The sequence below is a fragment of the Aquarana catesbeiana genome, linkage group LG02, assembly GCF_042186555.1.
Source record: "Aquarana catesbeiana isolate 2022-GZ linkage group LG02, ASM4218655v1, whole genome shotgun sequence".
NCBI classification, from domain to species: Eukaryota; Metazoa; Chordata; class Amphibia; order Anura; family Ranidae; genus Aquarana; species Aquarana catesbeiana.
Genome location: NC_133325.1, coordinates 783,890,588 through 783,912,424, shown reverse-complemented (window position 1 = coordinate 783,912,424; position 21,837 = coordinate 783,890,588).

The window sequence follows — 21,837 nt, the reverse complement described above, 5'->3', positions numbered from 1 at the left end:
TGTGCCCATGAAACCCACACCAAAAACATTCTTCTAAAATAAATCAACACCCACAACACTAGGCAGCTTAGAAGTCCTGCAGAGATTCCACATCCCAAAAATACTTAATCGGCGACATCGGCATCAGGGGCTTCATAGCTGCTGGCAATCCAGGATTGATTCATTCTGATAAAAGTCAGACGGTCCACGGAGTCTGTGGACAGACGCGTTCTATGATCAGTAACAAAATCTCCAGCAGCACTGAATGCCGTTCGGAAAGCACACTAGATGCAGGGCAGCCTAGCAGCTTAATAGCATACTGGGCAAGTTCTGACCAGTGGTCTATTCTCATGACACAGTAAGCCAGTGGATCATCGACTACAAAGCTCTCCATCTCTGTTTTCACCCCTAGATAATCGTCCACCATGTGATACAGACGCTGTCGATGGGATGTGGAAGCTGACAGCCTTGAGCAGCGAGGACTAAAACAATTGAGAAATGCATCACTTAGATGGCTGCCTTCTCCACCGCTCCTCTATTGACCAACAGAAGCCTCAAAACGGTGTTTCCATGACACTGTAACCTACCAGAGTTGGGAAAAGCGTTTAATAAACTCCTCTTTAAGGTGTCCTCAAGAGATTTCATCTTCTGCACTCTCTGTGGGGACCAGATGAGTTCTGAGACTTTCCCCTTATAAGGGTGGGCAAGGAGGGTTGCCAACCAATAGTGATCCTTTTCATTTACAGCACGTATTGTTGGGCCCTTTCACAGGCTTTGAAACATGAGGGAGCCCATGCACTGCAAATTTGCAGAGGCTTGAGAACAGTGGCGGCTTGTGCTCAAAATTTGGGGGGGGGGGGGACACAAACGAACTGAAGAATTCTGAAAAATACTGAAACAAAAACATCAAATGCAGCTAACTGTGCCCATCATATGCAGCCAACTGTGCCCATCATATGCAGCCAACTGTGCCCATCATATGCAGCCAACTGTGCCCATCATATGCAGCTACTGTGCCCATCATATGCAGCCACTGTGCCCATCATATACAGCCAACTGTGCCCAGCCAATGCAGCTACTGTACCCATCATACGCAGCCAACTGTGGCCATCATATGCTGCCAACTGTGCCCATCATATGCAGCCACTGTGCCCATCATATGCAGCCACTGTGCCCAGCAAATGCAGCCACTATGTCCATCATATGTAGCCAAATGTGCCCAGCAAATGCAGCCACTGTGCCCGTCATATGCAGCCACTGTGCGCATCATATGCAGCTACTGTGCCCATCATATGCAGCCAACTGTGCCCATCATATGCAGCCACTGTGCCCAATATATGCAGCCAACTGTGCTCAACATATACAGCCACTGTGCCCATCATATCATATGCAGTCAACTGTGCCCATCATATGCAGCCAACTGTGACACCCACCCGCTCACCCACTGTCTGCCCGGCACTTACCCCATTGTGGTGGCGGGTCAGGCAGCGGGTGACGGCAGCGATCTGTGGGACAGATAGCGCAGGTCAGGCGGCAGCTCCTGTGTGCTCTGTGCAACTCTTCTTGCCTTCTGCTAGGCGGCAAATGGGATTGCTTGTGCCTTCAGCCAATCAGGTAATGGGTATTAAACCCGCGCCTCCTGATTGGCTGAGAGGCATTTCAGTGTTAGAAGTATATATTCATATGCTTTACTAACACATCTGGGTGGACTACGAGCGCAATGTTCTGCTCTCGCAGTCTACCTTTTTTGAAGCCTATTAGAGCCTATGGCTTTAATGAGGTGCTTCAAAAAAACACCCCCACCGCTGTAATTCAGGTGCCCGGCGACCGAAAAGGGGCCGGACGCTTGAATAGGGGGTGGCAGCGGCGGCCATGGATAGATTCATGCAGTGCATGAATCTATCCATGATACATATAGGGGGTGGCTTAATGGACGCACAGCCACTGCATAAGAAGCAGACACCTCGGGGTCACTGAGGATTACAGTATCTGGAACTGCCTCCTCCCAGCCACATACTATTCTCAAGGGTTCTGGGGATGGAAAACCATCTCTTACTGTTTGACGTATGTCTTCCTCTGCTTCAATGCCTCTGAAACTGCCAGAATCCTCCTCCTTCTCCTCCACATCTCTCTCCTCTTGTGTGTTCTGTGGCATAGGAACAATGGTGTCTGCATAAAGTGGGCCTTGAGAGGAAAGGAAGTCCTCCTCTTCCTCCTGCTGCTCTGCCTCGAGTGCCCTGTCCATGATGCCAAGCAGAGTCTGCTCCAGCAGGACCATAACAGGGATTGTGTCACTGAAGCATGCATTGTCATAGCTCACCATCCTTGTGGTCTCCTCAAATGGTGACAGTACAGTGCATGCATTCTTTATGAACAGCCATTGGCGTGGGGAAAAAAAGCCGAGCCGGCCTGAGTCTGTCATTGTGCCATACTCACACAGGTACTCATTGACGGCCCTCTGCTGCATGTGCAGCCGCTGCAGAATTGACAAAGTCGAGTTCCACCTGGTGGGCATATCACAAATCAGGCGGTTTACGGGCAGGTGGAATTCTCGCTGAATTTCAGCCAACTGAGCACTGGCTGTGTATGATCACCTGAAATGGCTACAGACTCTTCTGGTCTGCTTTAGTATATCATTCAACCCCAGTACCTATTTAGGAAATGCTGCACCACCAAATTGAGGACATGTGCCAGGCATGACAAGTGTCAACTTTCCCTGTCTGAGGGCGGACAGGAGGTTTGTGCCATTATCACACACCACCATTCCTGGCTCCAGCTGGTATGGTGTGAACCACCTCAGGGCCTGTCCCTGCAGAGCTGCAAGAATCTCTGCTCCGGTGTGGTTCCTGTCCCCTAGACACACCAGCTGAAGCACTGCATGGCACCTTTTAGCCTGACTCATTGAATAGCCCTTTGAACGTTTAGGGGGTGCTTGAGGTTCATAGGGCGATTCAGCAGAGGAGGGCATGGAGGAGGAAGAGGAGGAGGGGGTAGAGCTGACAAATCCCATATCATCACCAGCTGTATGGAGACGTGGGGGCACATTAAGCTGCAGCACTGAGCCCTGTCCTGCGTCCTTCGGAGTTACCCAGTGTGCTGTGAACTAAATATATCGTCCCTGCCCATGCTTGCTGGACCACATGTCAGCAGTAACGTAGACTTTGCGGCTGACTGCCTTGCCTAACAATGCCACAACATTGCCTTCCACGTGATGGTAGAGAACTGGAATGGCCTTACGTGAAAAGAAATAGCAACTGGGAACCTGCCATTGTGGTACAGCACATTCTGCAAGTTCACAGAAGGGGGCAGAATTTACCAGGTGGAAAAGCAGAAGTTGGAGAGCCAGCAGCTTTGACAAGCTTGGATTTAGACACTGAGCATGTGGGTGGCAGGGACTGTATTTTTTTCCGCTGCAGCAAATGGGGCAGAGAAATTTACCAGCTATAGTCTACAGCTGGTGGTGTGCTGCTGGCAGATGTGCTGCAAAGACCTGAGACACCCTGCGCTATACCATCATCCCTGTCAGTGGAGGCTGGTGAGAGGTCATGAGGTATAGCAGGGACAGACTGAGGTGAGTAAGAAGGAGGGATAGATTTGTGCCCCTTTTGTGTGGCTTTTAGGCTTTTGAGTGGTGGGAGGTTAAATGCCTTGTCCAGCATGTGGTACCCAAATGGTTGGTGATTTTGCCACGCTTGATGTGCTTGAGACAAAGCTTGCAAATAACAATAGTGCGATCGGCTGCACATGTACTAAAAAAAGGCCCAGACAGCTGAGCTGTGGGCGGTGGGCCGGGAGATAACAACTCCATAATGTGATGGAATAGGGTGGCTGCTCTCTACTCTTCCATGATGGCTGCCTCATTGGGGTTGTGCCTCACCCTCACTTTCCTCCTCTGCTCTATATGGCACCCAAGTCGAGTCAGTGACCTCATCATCATCATCTCCTCCATCCTCATTACGACTGGAGACAACTTGGCAATATGCTGCGGTTGGGGAAACATGAATGCCAATTTGTGTACCAGTGTTCTCCCCTCTATGTAGGCTCATGTCCCTGCCTTCCCCAACCTCAGAACCAAGACCTGAATCGATTAATGGCTGTTTATTGTCAAGGAGCAAGTGGTTGACGCTGACTCCTCCATGCCTGATGCTGGGGCTATGGCAGGAATAACTGTGGACAAGGAGGCAGGTTTAGCCACTCTAGCAGCTGCAGGGGACTGCACACTAGTCTTTGCTTGGGTGAAGGAGCCTACTCTGCATTCTGCTCTCCGAATCCAGGTCCTTTATCTACCCCACTTTTCAGGTCCAGGGCCTGCACTACATCCCCCAGTCCAGGGCCTCCACTGTACTCCACTCCTAGTCCAGGGCCTCCTCTGTATCGAAACATAAAAAACACCGCGCTCAAAAGAATGTGGAAAACTATTAAGCTGCAGTTCAAATGTGCGATTATTATATAGAGAAAAGAAAAGGGAACTGCGCTATACCCTAAAACCATATGTGTAAATGTATGTGACAAATACTATAAAATCTGTACCTGGGTGAAATTGTGAGAAATACAGACTGGTATTTAAGTTAGCAATACCACAAAATTATAGTGAAACCAAATAAACAACACAAAGTCCATAAATCAATTGAACAGATAGTCCACTAGGCAGTGGGAGGAAGTCCCCGATCGCCGTTCATAGAGATCAATGTGTAGAGGGAAAGAGTAGGAAAACACCCATTGTAGTGATCCTCCACCACCTGAAGTGCACGCTTACCAAACAGCAAGCTAAATGAGCTCGATCAAGTCCAAACGACTTAGATCGGACTTGTGCCCATAGACTTTAATGGAAGTTCCCTCCAAGTCGAATCCTCATCTTAATTGATGTGATTTGGATCCGACGTTACAGGAAGACTACACAGGCATTCCCTGAAGTTGCTTCAAAGTCGCACCAAAGTTGCCTGGCAAAGTACCATGGTAAATCGCATGACTTTTAGTTCACGGCAGTGTGAACCGAGCCTCAGCCTTGATCTCTATGAACGGTGATCGGGGACTTCCTCCCACTGCCTAGTGGACTATCTGTTCAATTGATTTATGGACTTTGTGTTGTTTATTTGGTTTCACTATAATTTTGTGGTATTGTTAACTTAAATACCAGTCTGTATTTCTCACAATTTCACCCAGGTACAGATTTTATAGTATTTGTCACATACATTTACACATATGGTTTTAGGGTATAGCGCAGTTCCCTTTTCTTTCCTCCTCTATATCCCCCAGTCCAGGGCCTCCTCTACACCCCCCAGTCAAGGGCCTCCTGTGTACTCCCCTCCTAGTCCAGGGAATCCTCTGCACCCCCCACTCCAGCACCACCTCTGCACCCCCCTAGTCCAGGGCCTCCTCTGCACCCCCAGTTCAGGGCCTCCTCTGCGCCCCCCCAGGTCAGGGCCTTCACAGCACCCCCCAGCCCAGGGCATCCTCCGCACCCCCCCCCCCCCAGTCCAGGGCCTCCTCTGTACCCCCCCCAGTCCAGGGCCTTCTTTGAAGCCACCCCTTCTCTGGGATGCCTCATGCAGAAAAGACATAGGCTGTTTGGTCACTGGGTAGGACTCTAGGTGTCCATTACACTTGATCGGGCGGCAGTGACACCTTTAGAGAAGCGGTTCCCAGTGCGGGTGGGGGCAGTACCCCTGGACGGCACTCCCCTAAATGTGTCCCACCCCACTTCAGCCCTGCTCGTAATCCACTGATTGTGGTTGCAATGCTCTGCAGGCTCCAATGCAAAAAAAAAGCCCAAAAACCTAATAAATGCACATTTTTGCAATATGGATGCATTTCCTTTTTCTTTCTTTCAAAAATTGGAATTCAACCCTAAAGGTCAGGGCCCCTACACAACTAACTTTTACTAACTATACTATGGCCTGGAGAAATTAGAACCTTGACAGACATGACAGGCAAGCATTTCCAAAAAGGAGGTCAGCGATGTCTTTTTTGACAAGTTCCCTTTATTTTTTCCCTCTCTTTTGGCTCGGATCTTCTCCCAGGGGTTTCGGCTCACCTCTACCATAGCTGTGTTTAGACTGTTCAGACCGAGTTCCCCCGTTCTGCCTGTTAATATTTTATTACTCACTTAATGGCAGAACACACAACTGACAAACGATGTGTAGCCAGACGGATACAAATTGGACAAGGCTCCTGCAGAACTGTCAGCTTCTTGCTTGTTTTTCTTTAATTTTTTTATTTTTTTTTTTCACATTCCAAATCCTTCGTTGCTCACTGTGTGTTCAGCTCCATTACAGCTGCAGATTCTGTCTCTGAGCCAAGATTCTGCCTCTCGGAGTGTTACAGAGAATCTGACGATGGAATATTGTATCCGCAGCATTTCCACGGGGGATAAATTAATGTGGATGTACGGGCGCGCTATTACCATGCAGAAGTTTCGGGCCTATTATTGCTGCGTTCAAATCTTTTTTACAATCCCCTTTTCTTAGGTTGGAAATGACTTGTGGTTACATACTTATTGGAGGAGGATTAAGCTACGAAATCCCTATTTGAGTAGCAAACTTTTATTTCAGCATTTTACAGCAATCATTGAACCGTTCAGTTCTAGTTAGCGTTGAGCAAATTAGCTCATATTCGGCGATCTGGAAAATGTCAACCTGCAGATTTATCTCAATGGCAATCCACTGGTATGAAGCATATTCTGTATCTGTTCACTTCCATAATGTTTTTGCTGATTTCCTAATTAGTGTTACATAGAAACGTAGAAGAGTGACGGTAGTGATCCATTGAGTATTTCCCTTTTTTAATATTTTTTTGTTTGTTTGTGATTTGTTTTGTTTTTTTACCCATTTTGTCTGATTTTAGATATACTGTATATCGAATGAATAAAGACCTTCTTTATGCTGGTGTTCCCTCTAATGATAACTAAAGATCTATATAGGGCAGTGGTCTTCAAATTGTGGCCCGGGGGCCGGATGCAGCCCCTTTAATGCTTTTATCCGACTCTTGAGGCATTATTCCCTCCCACCATCAGCAACAGCAGGGCATAGTTCCTGCCACTGACACCGACAAGAGGGCACTATTCTTCCCACCGATACCAATGATGGGGCACTATTGATCTTTTATTAAAAGAATCAAGCAACCAATTTTATACAAAAGTAAAAAAAAACCATAGTACAAAACTTCAACAGAAATCCAAGGAATACACATCCATGTTCAGAATATATATAATATATACATAATCCACTACCAAAATTATTTACATAAAGCAGCAGAGAGGGCCTAAGAGGCACAACCCATCACCTATGTACGCAGCCATTTATCAAAAATTAATCCAAAAAGAATAATCTAGGGTGATAAGAGACAGACAGCCACACCCGGGAAAGAGACTCCTGGCAGTCAGGGAGGCTTGAAACCCTTCCACGCCTTCAACCAAGCCCCCTGACTCCGCTTGTCTCTCTCAAGTACCCGAATCTTTTCCACCTCATGCAAAATGTCATACACCACCACCTGAACAGGAAGGATTTTATGCTGAATGCTGACCTGACACCGTGCGTTCCAGGTGAAATAACGGACTACTAGGCTAACTAGAAAAAGTGTATCTAAACAAAAAACACCACCAGTATTGAATGCTCCATACACCCACTCAGCATAACCCAGCCTGGAGAGGAAAGGAACACCGAGGGCCCGCCCCACCTGTTTGTACACCTCTATGTTAAAAGGGCAATGAAGCAGAAAATGGTCCATAGTCTCCTCCTCACCTGCACACTCCTCCCGAGGACAGCTACGATCCATCCCACTGCGGAATTTCAAATTGCCCCGAACATAGAGCCTCCCATGGAAGCACAACCAGGCCAGATCCCTGAATTTAGGGGGTACTCTGTCCAAATTAATAAGTCTTAACCCTGCCCTCAAAACTGGGCCTGGGCAATCCCTTAAGGCCAGTGGGTCATGAAAGACTTCGCTCAAGACTCGACACATAAGGACTTTCCTCGGAACCGATCTGAGATCTTCAGCCGACAATCGCCACTGCCGTAATAACTTCAGGCACGGAGCGACATAGGCTGGTAGCTGACCACGATGACCCCTGAGATTCTTCACTTGGCCACCTTCTTCCCAAAGTCGCAGAAAAGGCCTAAACCAAGATCTAAAAATGCCTACCCATCCAGGAGGTTCCACTGCAAGCATATTACCAATGTTAAACTTGAGAAAAAGCAGTGAAAAGAAAAGAACTGGGTTGACCATACCTAAGCCACCCTCCCTCCTGGATAGATAGGTTACATTCCTCTTGATGGGGTTCAGTCTGTTCCCCCACAACATCTGGAAGAACACACTACTGACTCTAGCATAGAGAGACACTGGCAAGATGCAGACAAAGCTGACATACAAGAAGATCGGAATCAGGTAAGTCTTAATCAGATCAACCCTTTCCCTCATAGATAACTTCCATCTCTTCCAGCTGACCACCTTAGTATTGGCAATTTCCAGTCTGCCTTCCCAGTTTTTGAGGCCATAATCGCCAGGTCCAAATTCAATGCCTAGAATCTTAATTCTTTCCTGGGGCACTGGAAAGGTGTCCGGGAGATCAAACCCCTCACCTTCCTTTCCCATCCAGAAAACTTCACTCTTTTCCTGATTGATCTTGGAGCCTGATGCTTCAGAATACCGTGATGTCAGAGAGACCACCTCCTCTGCTTCATCCGCCCCGGTGACAATCACCGACACATCATCCGCATAGGCAACAACCCTCAAAGGCGGCTCACCCGGGAGCCCCACTGGTACCCCACACAACATGCTGCTCTCTAGCTTCCTGATGAAATGGTCGATTGCAAACACATAGAGCAGGGGACTCAGGGGACAACCTTGACGCACTCCAGAGCCAACCTCAAAGGACTGCCCAACCCAACCATTAACAAGAGGAAAGCTTTCTACCCCCTTATACAAGACTTTCAACCAATCGACAAAACCACCCGGCAGACCGTACTTACTAAGGAGCAACCACAGGTACTCATGGTTAACACGATCAAAAGCCTTTGCCTGATCCAATGTCAGCAAATACTTTCCCCAGCCTGCAGCCCTGCATTGCTCCAAGGCCTCCCGGACAGCTAAAACCGCTGTGAAGGTGCTCCTACCCTGGACCGAACAGTGCTGATGGCGAGAAAGCAAAGACTCTGCTACTGACGATAGGCGCCAGAAAAATATCTTTGCCAGTATCTTTCCATCGACATTAAGAAGGCTGATGGGGCGCCAATTCTCAATCATCGAAGGATCTTTACCCTTTGAAAGAAGAATCACAGCCGAGTGCCTCATGGAAGGGGGAAGTACCCCCTCTGCAATGCAACTGTTAAAAACCTCTACCAAATGTGGGGCCAGAATAGGCTTAAAAGCTTTGTAAAACTCAGCCGTCAAGCCATCCGGTCCAGGTGACTTTTTGATGGCAAGCTGTTCAATTGCCCTCATCACCTCTTCAACTGTGATCTCCTCTGTCAAATTCATCAATGGGACATCTTCATCATTTAGACCTGGAGTAGAGTCCAAAAAGCTTTGCATCTTGTCACGGTCAAGCTCTTTCCTCCCGAGAAGGTCAGCATAAAAGGACCTCACGACCTCCAGAATCCCTGACCTGGACTTTGTCAAGGAACCTGTACTGTCCTTAAGGCCAACGACCGTTTTAACTGCTACACCTTGTTTGCAGTTCTGGTAAGGGTCAGGCGAGTGGTACTTCCCATAATCCCTCTCCAGAACCAAAGAGGCATGCCGGTCATATTGACACTTCCTGAGAAGGAGTTTCACTTCGGAGATTGCCCCAGGATCTCCTCCTCTCGAGACAAGAATATCCAGCTTCCTCCGTAAACTTTGGTAGGTCATGTATTTATTAAACTGTTTTCTATTGGCTAGGCCCCTGAAGAATCCAGCGATCCTCTTTTTGGTCAGCTCCCACCACTCAGCCTTGCTGCTACAAAAGTCCAGGATGGTCACCTGTGCCTGAAAGAATTCCTCAAAGGATTGTCTAACATGTTCTTCCTTGAGTAGAGTCGAATTCAATCTCCAGATGCCCTTACCCCTCTGAGGGGCGTCTGAAGCATTCAGGACCACAGATAGCATACAGTGATCAGAGAACTCTACTGCCTGCACCACTGGGGGCGAGAAAGCAGAGGTCTCCTTAAAAAAAACTACTCTGACTATTACCTCGATGAAAGGTGAACCCGGTGTCATCCTGGAGGTGCTTAATGTGCACATCCACGAGACCAGCATCCCTAACCATACTATTTAAAAAAACGCTATCATATCCCAGCCTGTCCTTGAAGTCCTTCCTGTCCTTGGGCCTAGTTACTGTATTAAAGTCACCTCCAAAGACCACTTGCCGTGATGTAAAAAGAAATGGCTTGATCCTTGTAAAAAGGCACTTCCTGTCCCACTTTGTGTGCGGCCCATAAACATTAATTAGGCGCAGGTCCTGCCCTCCCACAAGGACGTCTAAGACCATACATCTCCCAATCTCCACCTCAATAACCCGCCGGACAGTTACCATGCCGGTTTTAAACAACACCGCCACACCGCCGTAAGGCTCGGCCGCAAGAGACCAGTAAGATGGACCATACCTCCACTCTTTCTTGGCCATATGAATATCTGCCAAGGAGGTGAGCCTAGTCTCTTGCAAAAATAAAATTTCAGCGTCTAATTGGCTGAACAAAAAGAAGGCCATAGAACGAGCTCTTTCTGACTTAATGCTGGCGACATTTATTGTCACCACTTTTAACGGAGGGAGAACCGCCATTTGGGTTATTGGGTGGATTGCTTCTTAGCTCCCCTCTGCTGCTCATCACCAGAAGCCTCTCTCTTTCTTGAGGCCGCCTCAAACTCCATCTCAGAATCGGAACTTCGTTCCGAAGAAGCTCCAGATGAAGAAATATCCCACTTAGAGGACCTATGATGGTTGGAGACAGGCACTGGAGCCTGTTCCGTCCTCACTGCCTGCTTGTTCTGCTTTCCAACCTTCCTTCTCTCCTCCAGGTTCTGCAGGTCAGCTTCAGAGATGCCCTCATCTCTTGTTTTTTTCTTTGAATTCTTTACAGAAGACTCCTTAACAGAGGAAGAAGCAACCTTTTTAGTACACGCTACCACTCCTGGTGGGGGGGGGTGCTCCCTTTGAGTCAGACTTAAGAGGGGTAGACTCCTGGGGGGTAACTGACTCGGGGGGCGCAGACTTGGAAGGTTCTGACACAAGAGGAGAGGGTACAGTAGGATGGGGGGACACGGAGACAGATACAGAAGGAATACTTACAGACACAGGAGGGGTGGCCACAGGAACTGGGGAGGGATCCTGAGCAGGACCAGGGGAGTTGGTCACCGCAGAGGAGGATGGTAAACCAGGGGCCTCACCCACCATCCTGTCCAGCCTTGACATGTCATCAATTACTTCCTTTTCCATATTGTGCCAGGCTTCAGGACATCTGCTGAATCTTGCAGTTCCTCTGCAGGAATGTCATTTTTTAAATGCATTTTTTGCTGTACTGCAGCATCAGCAGGCACAGCATTGCTACACATGGGATTAGCAGCTTGATTGTCACTGGGCACATTTTCAGTATCAATCACAGTGTTCACAAAAACAGTTTTATGCACTACATGGGGCTTGACAGGCTTTACCTTGTCAGGCACATTATCAGCAATGTCCTCCTCATGAAACACCAGCTGATCTTCCCGCATAGGAGACTCCATTGCCTGGATTACCCTGAGCATGCCTCCTGAGTCCTGGGAAGGCATGGGGCTGCTTACCTCTCCCTGAGGGAGCAGGGGGTCTGAACTGGGGGTCTCCTCCTCCACCTCCATTTTTGTCATCCTGGCAAACCTTCGGTCATTGCAGAATTTTTCCTTAAAGGGCCCATCTTTGCCTTCCATCATGGCCACAATGGTTTCTTGGTGTTCAACCCTGACCTTGGCCAGTTGGATCTCCGGATCCATGGACCCACGTTTCTGGCTGTGCAAGCCCTCACGCTGCCTTCTCAAGCGCTTCAGCTCCGCTCTCAGTTTATAGAGCTTGTCTCTTTCCCTATTCAGGACCTTAATCCCGGCCACCACTCGCTCCTGAATTGCCTCTGAGCCTTCACCCTCACCAGGGGCAGAGAGATCAGCTTGTACAGGGGCAGGCATGTCACCTGATGGCCCAGGAGATGGCTGAGAGCTTCCAGCAGGAGAGGTCCCGCTGGCCTCCATGGCTTCCCCAGAAAGGGGCCAGGAGAGCTGGGAGAGATTTCACCACCACTCCCCTCTCACATGGATCACCTGGAGCAGCTTCAGAGACACCTTCCTCCTAACACACCTGTGCTCCAATGATGGGTGGGGCACTATTTCTCCCACTGACACCAATGACGAGACACTATTCTTCCCACTGATACCAATGATGGGACACTATTCCTCCCACTGATACCAACGATGGGACATTATTCCTCCCACTGATACCAATGATGGGGCACTATTTCTCCCACTGATACCAATGATGGGGCACTATTCCTCCCACTGACACCAATGATGGGGCACTATTCACACTGACACAAATGATGGGGAACTATTCGTCTCACTCAGAGTCGGCTCTCTAATTAGGCAAATTAGGCGGTCGCCTAAGGCCTCCCACTCACAGGGGCCTCACGGCCGCCTAATTTGTCTGTGCTCAATCACTGATGTTGACTCCAGCGGCTCTGCCTACCCCCGCTGAGATTCTGTGGCCCAGGGGCTGACTGACAAATCGGGAACTGTGCCCGAGGAATAGCGGCCTCATCACAGAGCGTCCCGGTCCGGTGGCAGAAGGTGCGGAGGGCGGAACAGTAGAGGCCTCTAGGTGCCGTCCGTCTCCAGGTGCCATCTCTACAATGCGTGTGTTTCATGCCCATGTGGGACCCGCAGCTCAGCAGCTCCTTCAGCCTGCACCGCTCACCCGACCTCTCCGCACCTGCCTCCAACTGAGCTGCCCTGTGACTGAAGAGGAAAGAGCACCGCCTCCAATCTCCTGATGCCGCCTGGCCAACTAGAGAGAACATGAGTGCCCGTGCAGCCTCTCTGTGTGCCTGGATAGGAGGAGCGGCGGGGAGACTGCATATAGAGGAATTGATCTTTCCATATTCCTCCTGTGGCTGCAGGAGAATCAGGGGAGGAGAATCAGGCATTCAGTGGCTGCAGGAGGGAGAGGAGGAGAATCAGGCATTCAGTGGCTGCAGGAGGACTATGAAAAGATCAATTCCTCTATTTGCAGCTGCCCCCCGCCTTCCTGGCCCGCCCCCTGCTCCCTGGCTCCTCTTTTTGCTCCCTGGCTCTGTCCCCTGCTCTCCGGCCCCTCCTTGTGTCCAACCCCTGCTCTCCGGCCCCTCCTTGTTGATTCTGGCCCCGCCCCCTGCTCTCCAGCCCCTCCTCGTGCTCCCTGGTTTCACCCCCCTGCTCTCCGGCCCCTCCTTGTGCTCCCTGGCTCCGCTCCCTCATTGTGCTCTCTTGCTCTGCCCCCCTGCTCTCTGGCCCCTCCTTGTGCTTCCTGGCTCCGCCCCCTGCTCTCCAACCCCTTCTTGTGCTCCCTGGCTCCAACCCCTTCTTGTGCTCCCTGGTTCTGCCCCCTGCTCTCTGGCCCCTCCTTGTGCTCCCTGGCTCCTCCCCCAGTTCTCTCCAGCACCCCCTGCTCTCCACTCCCATTCTTTCTGACTCCCCTCCTCTCCAGCCCCCACCCCTCCTGTGCTCTTCGCCTTGCCCAGTGCTCTCTGCCCCCCAGTGCTCTTCAGCTCCTCCCTGCTCTTTGCCCCTCCTGCTCTCCTGCTCCTGCCCAGTGCTCTCCTTCTCCTGCCCACTCCCCCAGTGTTCTCCTTCTCCTGCCCAGTGCTCTCCACTCTCCCAGTGCTATCCAGCTCCTCCCTGCTCTTTGCCCCCCCCCCCCCCAGTGCTCTCCTGCTCCTGCCCAGTGCTCTCCACTCCTCCAGTGCTCTCACAGACTGGCACATGGGGCACAGGAGGGGCTGCAGACAGGGCTAGAAATCTCTTTTACCCCCCTTTCCCTCACCCCCCTCTGTCTCACCTCCTCCTATCTCTCTCTCCCACTCCTCCCTCTCTCCCCTTGCTCCCTCTCTCCACCTCCCCCACTCTCTTTCTCTTTCCCCTCTCTCTCTTTATGTCACCCTCCTTTCCCTCACCCCTCATCTCTTTCTCTCTCTCACCACCCCTCTCTCCCACAACCCTTCTCTCTCTCCCTTACTCCCTCTCTTTCTCACCTACCTCCTCTGTGCCACATACAGTCTCTCTCTCTCTCTCTCTCACCACACTCCTCTCTCTTACCCCCACTCACCTCTTCCCACCGCTCCCTCCCTCTCCTCCCTCCCTCTCTCTCCCCCTCCCTCTCTCTCCCCCTCCCTCCACCTCCTCCCTTCTCTCCCTTTCTCTCTCCCTCCCCTTCGCTCCCTTTCCCTCCATCCTCTCTCTCCCCCTCTCTATTCCTCACTCTCTCTCTCCCCTCTCTCTTCGCCCTCTCTCTCTCCCCTCTCCCTCTCTATTTAACCTCTCTCTCTCCCTCTCCCCCCGCTCTCTCCCCTCCCCCTCTCTCCCTCCCCCCTCTCTCCCTCCCTCTCCACCTCCCTTCCCTCCCTCTGTCTCTCCCCCCTCTCTCTCCCCTCTCTCACCTCTCTCCCGCCTCTTTCACTATCTCTCCCCCTCTCTCCCTCACTCTCTCACCTCTCTCCCGCCTCTTTCACTCTCTCTCCCCCTCTCTCCCTCACTCTCTCTCTACCTCTTCCCCCTCTCCCCTAGCTATCTCTCTCCCTCTCTATCTCCCTCCCCCCTCTCTCTCTCTCTCCCTCTCCCCCCCCTCTCTCTCTCTCTCTCTCTCTCTCTCCTTCTCTCCCCCTCTTTCCACCCACCTCTCTCTCCCCCTCTCCCCCTCTCTCTATCTCCCTCTCCCCCCTCCCCCTCTCTCTCTCCCCCTCCCCCCTCTTTCTCTCTTTCTCTCTTTCCCCCATCTCTCCCCCCCTCTCTCTCTCCCCCTCTCTCTTTCTCCCTCTCCCCCCCCTCTCTTCGCCCTCTCTCTTTCCCTCCTCTCTCCCTCTCTCTTCCCTTTCCCTCTCTTTGGGATCCCCCCCACTTTCCCTCCTCCCAAGGCATGGGAAATTCTTAGAGGGGTGGGTTGCCACCTTGCTGGATCCCAGATGTTTTATTGGTTGCATATGTCTGATAGGTGAGGAGGGGGCCCTGGAAGTGGTGCTGATGAACTGTGTGCTAGATCTGTGCATCTTTCTGCAGCCATTTTTATTGCTTGAATTTTTTTTCCCCATTATGAGCGTGAGTGGGGCCTCGTGTGTAAGTTTCGCCTAAGGGCTCACAAAGCCTAGAGCCACCTCTGGTCTCACTGACACCCATGATGGGGCACTATTCCTCCCACTGACACCAATGATGGGACACTATTCCTCCCACTGATACCAATGATGGGACACTATTCCTCCCACTGATACCAATGATGGAACACTATTCTTCCCACAGACACCCATGATGGGACAATATTCTTTCCACTGATAACAATGATTGATTACTATTTCTCTCACTGACACGAACAATGGGGCACTATTTCTCCCCCTAATACCAAAGATGCATTGTTTACTCCCACTGATGCAAGGACAATTTCTACTCCCAATGGCCACAGTCCACCCCCCCTAAAGTCTGAAGGACAGTAAACTGGCCCTTTGTTTAGAAAGTTTAGTGACCTCTGATATAGAGGAATCAGGTCCTTCTTCCCCCATTTGGTGATCCCTCTAATGATGACTAAAGATCTATATCCAGGCATCAGGACCTTCTTCCTCCTGATAGTGAGCCTTCTAGTTATTAGTTAATATGGAGTTGTTCACCCATGGGGGATGGGGGAAATAGCCTCCATTCTTCTAGGAAGGCTTTCCACAAGATTTTGGAGTATGTTGGTGGGAAATTGTGCCCAGGTATAGATGTTGGATGGGAAGACCTGGCTCACATTTGGTTTTCAAATTCCTCCCAAGGGTGTTCGATAGTTTTGAAGTCATGGCTGTATGGAGGCCACCTGAATTCCTCCACACAAAACTCATCAAACCATGTCTTTATAGATGGTGATCAGTAGGGCTGAAGTCAAGGCTCTGTACAGGCCACTCAAGGTGCTCCACACCAACTCATCAAACCATGTCTTTATGGATGGTGATCAGTGAGGTTGAGGTCAGGGCTCTATAGAGGCCACTCCGGTTCCTTCACATTAAACTCATCAAACTATGTCTTTATGGATGGTGCCGAGAAGAGTTGAAGTCAGGGCTCTGTACATGCCATTTAAGCTCCGCCACACCAAACTCACCAAACCCTGTCTTTATGGTTGTTGATCAGTAGGGTTGACGTCTAGCCTTTTTACAGGCCATTCAAGCTCCTCCACACCAAACTCATTAAACAATATCTTTATGGATGATAATCAGTAGGGTTGACGTCAGGGCTTTGTAAAGGCCATTCAAGCTCCTCCACACCAAACTCACACAAACCATGTCTTTATGGATTATGATCAGTAGGGTTAAGGTCAGGGCTCTGTACAGGTCATACGAGTTCCTCCACACCAAACTCACCAAACCATGCCTTTATGGGTGATGATCAGTAGGGTTGATGTCAGGACTTTGTACAGGCCTTTCGAGCTCCTCCACACCAAATTTACCAAACCATGTCTTTATGGATGATGATCATTAGGGTTGAGGTCAGGGCTCTTTACAGGTCATTCGTGTTCCTCCACACCAAACTCACCAAACCATGTCTTTATGGATGATGATCAGCAGGGTTGATGTCAGGGTTTTGTGCAGGCCATTCAAGCTCCTCCACACCAAACTCACCAAACCATGTCTTTATGGATGGTGATCACTGGGGTTGAGGTCAGGGCTCTTTACAGGTCATTCGTGTTCCTCCACACCAAACTCACCAAACCATGTCTTTATGGATGATGATCAGTAGGGTTGATGTCAGGGTTTTGTACAGGCCATTCAAGCTCCTCCACAGAAAACTCATCAAACCATGTCTTTATGGAGCTGACTTTGTGCACAGGGGCCGGGGGTGAGGGGGGCCCTTCATGGTTTCTTGCACCGGGGCCCTGAAGGTTCTAGTTACGCCTCTGGAAGACCATGTAGCATATTATGGATATATAGCGAATATCACTTTCAAATTGCCCAATTGTTCTTTTTGTTAACCTTTTTTGCTTGTGTTGGATTTATGTCTCTTATTCTTCGAAAATAAATAATAATGAGAATTGAAGAACAAAAAGCACTTAGTGATCAGAATTCTAGTGTATATTCTTCCATGAAAATAAAATTGAAAACTGAAAGTTTGGCAACAACTCATTTCCTTTTCTCTGGTTTTAATGAATCGGCCTCATCCAGGTGAATCACTTTTCATTTTCTGTTTTTTTTTTGCAAACCATTTGACTAAGCAGAAAAATCAGCTCTTTCCTGATTGGGAAGTCTTTCATCAGAAGAATGTTCTCCTTTTGCTGTATAATAGATTTTTGCCCAAAATTATGAGACCTGTTCATCAAAGAGAGATAAAGAGACAGCAGTGCCTATCTACTGGAGGATGAAAAACTTCTATCTCTCTGTACTTAATCCCCGCAGCTCCGCTGACTGATTCAATGTTCCGCTGAAGAATGTTCTATCACCGCCTGATGAAAAAGCTTCTGCTGTGTGATATAGGAAGAACCTTATTAACCCTTTCCTTCCTCTTCCAGAACCTGACCTGATGGGAAAACTTCTGTTATATAGGAAGAACCTTATTAACCCCTTCCTTCCCACTCCAGAACCTGACCTGATGAGAAAAATTCTGTCATATAGGGAGAATATTATTAACCCCTTCCTTCCTCTTCCAGAACCCAACCTGATGAGAAAAATCCTGTCATATAGGAAGAATATTATTAACCCCTTCTTTCCTCTTCTAGAACCCCACCTGATGGGAAAGAAAATGACATGTGATATAGGAAGAACCTTATTAACCCTTTCCTTCCTCTTCCAGAACCCCACCTGATGGGAAAAAAATTCTATGTCATATAGGAAGAGCATTATTAACCCCTTCCTTCCTCTTCTAGAAACCCCATCTGATAGAAAAATTCTATGCGATATAGGAAGAATATTATTAACCCCTTCCTTCCTCTTCCAGAACCACACCAGATGAGAAAAATTCTATGTCATGTATGAAGAATATTATGACCCCCCTTCCTTCCTCTTCCAGAACCCCTATCTTATGATATAAGGAAGATATAGGAAGAACCTTATTAACCCCTGCCTTCCTCTTCCAGAACCTGACCTAAAGAGAAAAATCCTGTCATATAGGAAGAATATTATTAACCCCTTCTTTCCTCTTCCAGAACCCCACCTGATGGGAAAGAAAATTACATGTGATATAGGAAGAACATTATTAACTCCTTCCTTGTTCTTCCTTTTCCAGAACCCCACCTAATGGGAAAACTGGGGAAAAAATTCTATGTAATATAGGAAGAGCATTATTAACCCCTTCCTTCCTCTTCCAGATCCCCACCTGATGGGAAAAAAAAATGACGTGATATAGGAAGAACTGTATTAACCCCTTCCTTCCTCTTCCAGAACCCCACCCGATGAGAAAAATTCTATGTCGTGTAGGAAGAATATTATGACCCCCTTCCTTCCTCTTTCAGAACCCCATCTGATGGGAAAAAAATGACATGTGATATAGGAAGAACCTTATTAACCCCTTCCTTTTCCAGAACCCGACCTGATGAGAAAAATTCTGTCATATAGGAAGAATATTATTAACCCCTTCCTTCCTCTTCCAGAACCCGACCTGATGGGAAAGAAAACTACATGTAATATAGGAGGAACATTATTAACCCTTTCCTACCTTTTCCAGAACCCCACCAGGAGGGAAAAAATTCTATGTAATATAGGAAGAGCATTCTTAACCCCTTCCTTCCTCTTCCAGAAACCCCATCCGATAGAAAAATTCTATGCGATATAGGAAGACTAATATTAACCCCTTCTGATGACAAAAATTCTATGTCATGTAGGAAGAATATTATGACCCCCTTCCTTCCTCTTCCAGAACCCCACCTGATGGGAAAAAAAATGCATGTGATATAGGAAAAACCTTATTAACCCCTTATTTCCTCTTCCAGAACCTGACCTGATGGGAAAGAAAATGACATGTGATATAGAAAGAATAATATTAACCCCTTACTTCCTCTTCCAGAACCCCACCCGATGAGAAAAATTCTATGTCATGTACTTGATGGATTTGTGTCTTTTTTCAACCTCGCCTACCATGTAACTATGTAACTATGTAGGAAGAATATTATGAACCCCTTCCTTCCTCTTCCAGAACTTCATCTGATGGGAAAAAAATGACATGCTATAGGAAGAATATTATTAACCCCTTCCTTCCTCTTCCAGAACCCCATCTGATGGGAAAGAAATGACAAGTGATAAAGGAAGAACATTATTAACCCCTTCCTTGCTCTTCCAGAACCCCACCTGATGGGAAAAAATTCTATGGATTATAGAAAGAGCATTATTAACCTCCTTCTTTCCATTACCAGAACCCCACCTGATGGGGAAAAAAAAAAGTCCACGGTTTGACGTAGGAAGATCATTATTAACTCCTTCCTTCCCACTCCAGAACCCCACGTGATAGGAAAAATTCTATGTGCTATAGGAAGAACATTATTAACCCCTTCTTTCCTCTTCTAGAACCTTCCCTAAGGACCAAAAAAATATCTGTGTGTGTCTGTGATATAGAAAAGAAACATCACACACTGGAAGCTTTTTCATCGGTTGGGGCTCGATAATGGTAAGGAAGGGGTTAACGTTTTTACATAACCCCTTCCTTCCTCTTCCAGAGCCCCACCTTCTGGAAAAACCTTTGTTCTGTAATATAGAAATAATTATATTAACCCCTTCCTTCCTCCTTTCAGAACCCCCCCCCCCTCAAGGAAAATAAATCTGCTGTGTGATATAAGAAGAATATTATTAACCCCTTTCTTCCTCCTCCAGAACCCCACCTGATGGGAAAAAATTATGGGTGATATAGGAATACATTAACTCCTTACAGCGCCCTGTCTGATGGAAAATGTTGCAGTGTGTGATATAGGAATATGTAATATAAATATTTTGTTTGAGAAACATACGTACCTCTCTCGCAATGTTCTACATAAGTTTGCTGTAATGTGGTCTAGTTGGATAGACGCGATGGGCCTGTCTATTACTCTTTGTTGAGAAAGTTGTTACTTGTGGGACATTTATTAGTTAGCCAGGTATGTTAGAGGGGAACAGGTGCTACATTGATATATTTATTTAATGGTAACTTGTGGGCTTAGTGCTGTAATTCTTTTTTCTTGTTTTTTTCTTTCTTTTTTTTTGTTGCTATTTTGTTAATTTTTTTCTATTTTTAGTTTTTTTTTTTTAATTCTGTGTGACAGTTTGTATGTATGTTGTTCTGTACTTGTAAAGAAAAAAAATCTCTTGACTTCATACGGACACACAAATGATCACGCCTAAACAGACGACAGCTGCCTTTACCCAAACAGTATGGAGGGTTGGCGGTCCCAGACTTACGTAAACATTATCAGGCAATACATTTGGGTAGACTTATTGACCGGAATCGCCACCAAGCCACCAAGTTATGGTCCCAACTGGAACAAGCCCAAAGTGGCATATCTGTTTGTAGAGCACCCTGGTGTTACCAATCCCTTTCAACAACTGTGAAACGTCATCCCCTGATTGGCCAGACTGCACGACTCCGCTTACTCCTTTTCACCCAAGCCCTCTCTTTCTTCCATACATTCACCAATACTTTTCCCAATACTAGGGAACCCACTCTTTAAACCAGGATACCCTTTCAAACTTTGATAAACTTGGGTTGCTTTCAAGTCTCACACTTCCTAATTGCTAGGCATTGGCCATCGATTTCTGATCTTACTAACCCTACTGGTTCCTTTCGACTGGATTTTTGGAGAGCTCTCCAACTTAGTCACTTTTTCAAATCCTTACCACCCACCCCCCCCCCTCCGGGAATTTTTGTCAACAACGTCTTACCACTCCGGAGGAATATTGCTCGGATGAGGGCATTATGCGGTACGTTTTATCTTCCCTCTCCTTTCCGAACTCAAGGATATCATTGACGAGGAGTGGAGTAAGATAGACAAGAAGACTTCTATGTCAAGCAAAACCTCCAGATTTTACGCCTTCAAGGCAGAGGAAGTGAAATATCTGGAAAATGCGCCTCTTGTAGATGCAGCATTGATGCGACTGGCCAAACATGTCACTGTTCCTTTAGAGAACACTGTATCCTTCAAGGACGGGCTTGAGAGAAGAAAAGACCAAGACCTCAAGAGAATTTACGGGCTAGCCGGTATGGCTTGCAAACCCACCTTGACCCTTGTGGCTACGTCCAAGGCTACGGAAGCCTGGACAGAAAAGGTAGACTTTGTGCTCAAGGGAGTTTCAGAAGATCTAGTCAGGGGCTCGGCAGTCCAGGAATTGAAACCGGCAGTGACCTTCCTGGGGGGGAGCTTCTATAGATCTGATCCGCCCGTTGGCCCGGACTATGCTATCCTCAGTCACGGCTAAGCAGGCCCTATGGTTGCGCCCTTGGCTTGCTGATCCAGCATCTGAGCAGGCCTGGTGTAGAATCCCCTTTGAGGGGCCCTCATTGCTTGGTAACAGGCTGGATAGTGCCATAGCCCAAGCCATGGGTGGGAAATCGGGTTTCATGCCCCAGGATAGGCGTCTGTTTAGTCAAAAGAAGCCTCCGCGCAAAAGACGCAGTACTGAGCGTTCAAGGGAAGCACACTCTTACAGATTTCAGAAAGAATTCGAGCAGAGGTCAGACATCCTTCCAAAAGTCTGCTAA